This window comes from Hemibagrus wyckioides, linkage group LG14, assembly GCF_019097595.1.
Source record: "Hemibagrus wyckioides isolate EC202008001 linkage group LG14, SWU_Hwy_1.0, whole genome shotgun sequence".
NCBI classification, from domain to species: domain Eukaryota; kingdom Metazoa; phylum Chordata; class Actinopteri; order Siluriformes; family Bagridae; genus Hemibagrus; species Hemibagrus wyckioides.
The window spans coordinates 8,631,352-8,640,010 of NC_080723.1; the positions used below are offsets into that span (position 1 = coordinate 8,631,352).

The following is an 8,659-nucleotide window of genomic DNA, read 5'->3' on the forward strand; positions in this document are numbered from 1 at the left end:
TGTTTACTTTGAAAGCTATTAAGTGTTAAAGCAAGAATGTCACAGTTATACATATATTAGATATCTAATATTCCTGTATTCCAATATTCATGTATTTTGATTTTCTGGCATACCTGTATTCTGATATTCCAATATTCCATCATTGTGATATTCTGATATTTTTGTATTCTGATGTACCGGCATTCCTGTATTCTGATATTCCAATATTCCTTTATTCTGAAATTCCAATATTCCTGCATTCTGATATACCAACATTCATGTAAATGTGATGAACACATCTGAATGAAGTACATTCACTTTTTTTTCATTGCTATTCATATGATTATCTATATGCCCCATCCTTCTACAGCACAGTGTATCACGTGTGTCATTACAACAAGTGACAGAGAGAGTAATCTATGTAATGGAGCCCTGACAGGATGGGGGGTGGGTTAGGGGGGCCACTCATACACACAGCACATTGTGTTGATTAATGCACACAGCCTGCATGCTAAAGATACTGGTTTGATTATACAGTGTAGAGTAGAATAGAGAGAGATGGGGATAATACAGAGGCTGTCATGTTCAATCAGCTCTGTGGAAAATCATATGCAAAATGCAGTCTCTATATACATATTTTTCCCTCTTATTAGAACGAGAGAAATTAGTGTTAAAGGGTGACACCAGAGAATGTGCGTAGCTTCAGTTTTTTTCTTTAAGAGCATAGACAATAGGTAGTAGGGAAGAGCGGGGACGGTTGAAACACTTTTTGTATTTTCTTCAGTTTCTCAGTGACCGTTTTTAGTAGAAAGCCAAAATTTTAATATATTACACTTAAATCTGTCAGCTACTCACCCACATTGTTGTAACATCCATACATGTAATAATATATGAACAATGTAAACTTTAACAGACAAAGTGAAATGTTGCAACTGACCCCCTAACAGGGGACGGTTGCAACAGTCCACAGGGACAGTTGCAACATTCATTAAAATGTAATTAAAAAATACATTATGTAACATCATACTGCAATTTCTTTATTTTATTTGTGAACAGACAGAGTTAAATTGGTTAAACTGATAAAGACAAAGAGTAATAAAATTAACAGCGGTCGTAGGGTGAGGTCATAGGTTCTCAGGTGAGAAATCGATACAGGAAGGTGTCTCTTGTGCAGTTCCAGCAGGTGCAGGCAGCACAGGTGGCAGTGGTTAAGCAACTGCAGCTGGAGACAGGATCTGCAGGAGGTGTAGGCAGGGCAGATGGAACTGGTGGAGCTGTAGTGGATGGAGGAGGACGGTCTGTCACCAAAGATGGTGCAAAGTCAACATCTTGGAAGACCTCCTGATTAAATGGCCAAATGCCAGTGCACCTAAAACCTGACTGCACATTTGCTGGTGTTGCTGCCAAAGGGAGGGCCAACCTAACAATCCCAGGAATGTCATAAATTGACATTGTCAGCCCTGGGTGGCTCTTCATCCATGAGGCACAGAAAGAGTTCACAGCTCATTTTAGAGGACCATAAGCAGTACGATCCAGTGGCTGTAGTTTGTGACAGCAGTGAGGTGGAAAGGAAAGCAAGACAATTCCATTGTCTCTACAGAAATTTATTCCTGTCAGAGACAAAAGGGATGAGTGGTTGTCCAGTATAAGCAGGACTTTAGCATCCACTGAGGACTGTGGTGTTGGAAATGCTTCAGAAACACGATAAAGTCTTCTACCAGCATCCACCCAGATGCATTGGCTGTTCCAATGCATCCAGGTGGGCCATCACGGATAAAATGTTCTTTGAAATGGACACAAGGGAATACAAAGTGAGGTGGGATCATATTCCCCAGTGCACTGACTGCACAAGCAAGGGTCACAAGTGTCCCTCTTTCTGCTGATGTGGATGACCCAAACTGTGTACCGCCATGCCTGGCAACAATATTTTCTGGGTTTTGGACAGTTGTAACCCCTGTTTCATCCATGTTCCACACATCTTTTGCATGAAATTTGTTGCAACAGCAAGGTGGGATGGTTACAACACCTTGTTGCAACTGTCCCTACTCTGACAGCCATGATAAAACTTGCTATGCTAGCTAGACACAACAGCTTTGACACTTGCTAGCTATGCCTATTAGAAGCTAAGAAAACACTGATTTAAATTATATGAATGAATAATGCTTCACAAAAACAGTTTAAACAGTATGAGAAAAATTCTGAGCATTAAAAAAATACTTTTTTACCTTGAATTTTGCTTTTTCTAGAAGGAATGGTCACACATGGCTGATTTCTTGCAGATGGGGGGAGGGGCTCACTGAGCATGTACAGTATGAGTATTGTCACTCCAGCTCATTCCTGATTGGAGAAATAAGCCTTGTTGCAACTGCCCCATGTTGCAACCATCCCCGCTCTCCCCTACTATGTGTTTTTCCTGGAAACCACACATTGCTGTTGAAGATGTCTCCACATGGACATCTTCAGCAGCATTTCTGTGGATGGAATTCATTAAGATGGCTTTAGGACTGCAGTTGATACGAACAGTTTTGCACTCCATCAGCGAACACTTCTTCATCACGTCAGCCTTCTTGTTCTTGACTTCATGTTAAAACTAGAATAAATTTCCTGGTTACACAGTTCAACTTTTCTGAGCACATAGTACACAGCTATAGAAGGGAAATGATTCATAATCAGTCTCCGTTGTCACACAGGTGAAGATAGCTTCCCTTTTTGAGTCTGGTTCCTCTGACTTGCTCAATAGGGGGAAAAACTATATTGAATTAAGTTAAATTTTTACATGAAAGATCTTTTGAATTATAAACCTTTAATTTTATAAACCTAATTTTATAAACATGTAGTAAGTCACTAGAACATTGTACAATTTATTATTATTATTATTATTATTATTATTATTATGGTTTTTGTTATGCTCTGGTTCTGTTTTCTGTTCTCAAACTTCTACTACAGAGACGACTGAGTTGGGTTGAAGTGTGCCAGGGCATGTTCAGGCAGGCAGAGGCGTGGACCTTCAGCTCCGTGTAAACAATAGTGCAGTCAGGGAGGATTAGCGTGACAGGCTATTATATTCTGACATCTCTCTTTGGCACAGATTCGTGATCAAATGAGTCTCATAAGACGGCCGAGGCTGCCTGACAACTGACCTCCTATTGGCTGCTGCTGGGAGGCTGTTAACCAATAACACATTCCTGATTAAGTTTTAGAAAAAGAAGAAAGATTACTATTGTGAAAAAGAGGGGGGGGGCAGACAGGTGAGAGAGGTTAGAGAGACCGCAAAAGAAAGAGAGAGAGAGAGCAAAAAAGGGAGAAAGAGAGAAACATAGAGAGACAGTGGCAGAGGTGAGAGCGAGAGAGAGAGAACAAAAGAGGGAGAAAAAAAGCCAGAGTGACAGAGAGAAAGAGAGCAAAAGAGGGAGAAACAGAGAGAGAGAGAGAGAGAGAGAGAGCAAGCAAAAGAAGGAGACAGAGAGAAACAGGCGGTGATAGAGAGAGACAGAGAACAGATTTATATATATTTATAATTAAAGCCCATTACAGTGGTGTTTATTTCTTAGAGTTGTATCATGGAGCTTCTTTATCTTTTGGGACATGTTCAAACTTTTCTGTTAAGAAAAACATTTATTAATCAACTCACATGAGGTTTAAACCTACACACAGACACTAAACTCCAGTGTAAGAGCAAGTATTTCAAATGGAAGATCTGTGTTGTGCATTAAATTATCCAGAAATGTGAATTATCTGTGGCGTTGTGGTTTTGGTGTGTGTGTGTGTGTGTGTCTGTGTCTGTGTGTGTATGTTTGAAGGTCTCTCTCTCTCTTTCTCTCTCTCTTTCTCTCTTTCTCTCTCTCTCTCGCTCTCTCTCTCTCTCTCTCTCTCTCTCTCTCTGTGTCTCTCTCTCTCTCTCTGTCTCTCTCTCTCTCTCTCTCTCTGCATGGTGATCTGTATATTGTATTTGAACCCAGTGTCCTCACAATCTTCTATCCAGTGGGTTTACTGCAAATTACAGGATATTCTGGGTGTATACACACACACACACACACACGTTTTACTAAGACCACAACAGCATGGATAATTCACATTTTTCCCTGTATGTTATTATAGTAATTCATTCCTTTTTTTTTCCGTGACCTGCCCAGTCTGTTTGGAGGTCGGAGGCTGTTGAAAGAACAGTCCAGCTGTGCTCCACTTCCTGCTTTGCTTTGTTTCTCTGTTCCTCCTCCTGCTGCTTTTAGAACAAACCACATTTTGTAAACATCTTGTTTAAAAAAAATGAAGCCAAGGTGCTTTCTTCTCGATCATCAGTTGTGTTTTATTCACTAAAACTCTATAATAAAACTTTGAAAATACTTTACAGAAATATATGTATTTCTCTCTCTCTCTCTCTGTCTGTGTGTGTGTGTGTGTGTTATCAGACAAGATCCAGTTCTCTGAATGGATTAACGTAGATTGTCTGGGAATTGTCTCAAATTGAAATCTTCACCCTTCTGACCTACAAGACCACAAAGGGGAATTATATCTCTGTAAAAAACAGAAGAATAACATAAACCTCTAAACTGAAAGTGGTTCGCTAACGATGTTTCATTGCCGCTGCCACTACAGACAAGTATAATGTCTTTAATTAGGCAGTAACTACAGATTCGTGTGTGAATCACCGTGAAATAATATATATCCTTCATGTTTACAGGAAATGATCAGCGTTGAATGAGCAGCATTTAGAATCCCTCATGCATCCTTTTCTACAGACTGCTAATCCCTGTCTGAGGGGAAGGAATGCTAGCAACAAGATCATTTTAGCTATTTATTAACCCTTAATGCCTGTCAATGCAGATTAGTGTAAAACAGTTCAGGAAGTCTTTTGTCCTTGGAGGACATGAGAGCTACAGCTGCTTTGCTCTGTATTTGTACATGCTGTCACCCCTGATGGAACAAATTCATTTTAGCCCACAGATGGTGCAGTCGCAATCTTTCATGCGAAAGCATCATCAGGCTAATCTGCTGTCATGATGACACGTTTAGCTGCTTTTTCTCTTTTTTTTTGATGGGGCACACGGACACAGACGTCTGACATCCTATTGGGAGATGGGGGAGTGTTGTCCTGATTTAGTGTCACAGAGAGAATAGGGGCTGTGACTCAAACACTGATATACATACACACACACGACTATTAGCCACATTATCAATAGAGTTACACATTAAATATATAAAATCGAGTTTGTATAGAGCTTTTCTTCTGTGCACAGTGTGAAAAGATGTGATGTTAGTGTATTACAACTCGATGCTTAGCGAACAGAAACCCAGACACTGAGCAGCGTCACAGAAATCCTGTGTGTTGTGGAAACTGTAGTTGAAGTGTTTGAGAGGAAAAAAATAACACCAAATGGTGAAAATGTGGCAAATGAAGAGAAGAGGAGACTGATTTATACTTTTACAAACTGGATGGAGCAGTCAGAAATAATAATAAGAGTCTTTAAGGAACTGGGTGAAACATTAGAGTAAGCTGGTTATCAATGAACTCCTGGTCAGCAACATGAGAAAAAGACCCAAAAAATGAACAAAAACAGTGCAGAACCGGCCAAGCGTCAAGCGTGTACTGAAACAAAAGCGCAAGACGTTATTTTAAAGTGGTCAGACACTGTATTCATACAATCACAGTTGTTGACTTTCAGAGGAAAGTTAATCCAGAGTTTAGAAATGTACAGTGTACAATGTCAATTTTTAAATTGTTAATTGTTTATTAATTGTCTCGTAAGACGGCTGAGGCTGCCTGACAACTGACCTCCTATTGGCTGCTGCTGGGAGGCTGGTAACCAATAACACGGTCCTGATTAAGTTTTAGAAAAAGATTACTATTGTGAATGTGAACAAGGAAGAGAGAGAGAGAGAGAGAGAGAGAGCAAAAGAAGGAGACAGAGAGAAACAGGCGGTGATAGAGAGAGACAGACAACAGATTTATATATATTTATAATTAAAGCCCATTGCAGTGGAGTTTATTTCTTAGAGTTGTATCATGGAGCTTCTTTATCTTTTGGGACATGTTCAAACTTTTCTGTTAAGAAAAACATTTATTAATCAACTCACATGAGGTTTAAACCTACACACAGACACTAAACTCCAGTTTAAGAGCAAGTATTTCAAATGGAAGATCTGTGTTGTGCATTAAATGATCCAAAAAATGTGAATGTGAATTAGAAATGTGAAATGTCAATTTTTAAATTGTTAATTGTTTATTAATTGCTAATCCCAGATAACGTATGAGCAGTGTGAAACCTCTAACTACATAACCCAGGATTCTGTTTACCTGGAGTTTATAATCACCCTGAAGTAGTACTTCACATCAAAAGCACTATTATTTCATTACAGCATTCATTAAGAACATTTAAAAACTCCATGTGCACTTTAGTTAGTGAGAACATGCAGATAAAAGCTATTAAACAAAGCTACACACCTGAGCTGGACGTGACACTCTTCCCCGAAGCATCATCTTCCAGAGCAGTCAGGATCCTCTGTGTGAACATTTCGGCATTAACAGTAAACAGGCTGTGTGTAATGTCTCTGCAATGATGTTTATGTAAGTGTAAATGATCTCAGTTTTTTTGTTCGGAGGAAGGAGGATTTGTGATGTACTAAGCTAAAGGCCAGTCCAGACATGGCGCTGAGGAGTCATGGGTTCAGGGTCTTGCTCAAGGCTATAGCAGTTGAGCTCTCCTGGGATCGGAGCTCAAATCTTTCCATCAAAAAAACAGCAAACCGCAAACCTATTCATGAATAAGAAAAGCACACAAGAACTCATCAGAAGAAGCAGTGAAACAGGCAGGTACTTACAGTACTGAGAGCTTCTTCTCGGAGACCTCTCCTTTTTCCAGTGCTGTGATTAGATTTAAATAAATATTGTGAAGCTCAAATAGTCGGAATTTAAACAACCTCATGAACTCAAAAGACTGATAATTTGGTTGGTTGTCTGAACATTTGAGCTTTTCCTTGTTGCTCTCAGCTTCTCTAAAGTCACATCGTTGTTGTGGATGAAATAAGCAGATGTTTAATCGCTACAGAATTTCAGAATTTCAGAACTGGTCTCTGAAAAGATTAGGATATCTTTAACACTTTTACTAACTAATGCTAAGACTAATAATAAGTTCTTACTTAAATTTGAGTTAAGGCATGTGCTAATGAAGAATTAACCTTAACTATGACGTGAGTCTCGTGAAGTCATGTCTAAATAAATGTTCACACACATGTATTAGTTGATGTATTAATTAACTGCAATGAATTAATTGCAAAAAGAATGTGAATGTTTTCTAACAGTTTATATCATTTGAGTGCACAGAAATCGCTGGAGGTATGGTGATGGATTAATATCATAATTTCCACTGATCCTCATTAGTAAACGTAGAATGACGCAATAAAAATAAACACCAATATACATTCAGTCCCATTATTGTACTAGCACATGTTCAAGGAGGCTCAGGCCCAGGGATCTGCTCTTTCCACACAAGACTGAACAACTAGAAACGATCCCGGTTTCATTCATATTCTTTCATTTATTCATTTATTTCTTTTTATTCATATTCTTAAAAAGGTACAAAGAGACACACACACACACACACAGAGAGAGAGAGAGAGAGAGAGAGAGAGTAGTACATCAGAAAGAAAGTAACCATGGAAGAGGTTAAGTATAATAGTGATATTTACTCCTAGACTGTGTGTGTGTGTGTGTGTGAGAGAGAGAGAGAGAGAGAGAGACAGACAGAGAGTGAAGAGAGTGAAACAATAGTCTCTATATATGATCCTTCAGCATCCGTTCATCAGAAATTGATGAATTACTCAGTAATGAAGCTGAACCAAAGCCTCTAATGAGAAGCGTCCTTCATTGTTAGATAATTACTCTCTCTCTCTCTCTCTCTCTCTCTCTCGCTCTCTCACACACACACTTGTTACACCTGTAGATTTTCTATTCCTCACTGTCCACTCAGTTATTGTCTTATATTTTCTACTCTACTCTGCTGCCTTTCTCCCCTGCTGTGACAAATGTGAAAAGTCACAAAGCTTGTAACATGAGAACATTTCTAAAGGATGGGTGTTTAATCTGTAAAAAAAAGAAAAAAAAGGAAAAAAAAAAAGAAAAAGAGAGACACACAGTCTCCAGTCCTTTTATGCAAACGGTGAACAAGTCACCCCTTTTCAGGCCTACAGTATTATTCCTGTCCTAAGGTGGTGTCTTTGTAAGAAACACATTGTTCCGCTTATGTCACACACACACACACACATGCATTACATTTGGCTTTAAGTAGAACAACATTCATTTTTTGATCATCACTTTAATTGCTCCTCAGGACCTAGAGCCTGCTCCTAAGACACACTTTTATATTGTGGGTCTTGTATAGTTTGTGGGTCTGGCAAAAATATGGTGGAAAAGCAGCATTGGTGCCAGTAGACACTATAAAAGTCATTGTTTCACTTCTGTAAATGAAACTGTACTAAAACAATGCAATCCTTGCACCCTGACTGGCACAAACACTACTGTTGGCTGAAGGTCCCAGAATAAGAAGCTCTGCAGCTGCAATAAACATGTTTAAAGTACTCTGTGAAATTTATTTTATGTGTAAATGGGTTCCAGGCTGTATAAAGAAACCCTGTTTTAGCTCCTATATAATATTATATGCTGCCAGTCTGCTTCCCAAACTGT

General features: G+C 39.0%; 1 long non-coding RNA gene across 1 annotated transcript in view; it reads right to left on the reverse strand.

Moving 5' to 3' along the window:
* Positions 1 to 3,942: 3,942 nt before the first annotated feature.
* LOC131365154 (uncharacterized) overlaps positions 3,943 to 8,659 on the reverse strand; it is an 11,653-nt gene continuing 6,936 nt past the window's right edge. The window contains exon 3 of the long non-coding RNA XR_009206563.1: positions 3,943 to 8,659. This exon is cut by the window's right edge and continues 915 nt beyond it. This is a non-coding gene — a long non-coding RNA (uncharacterized LOC131365154).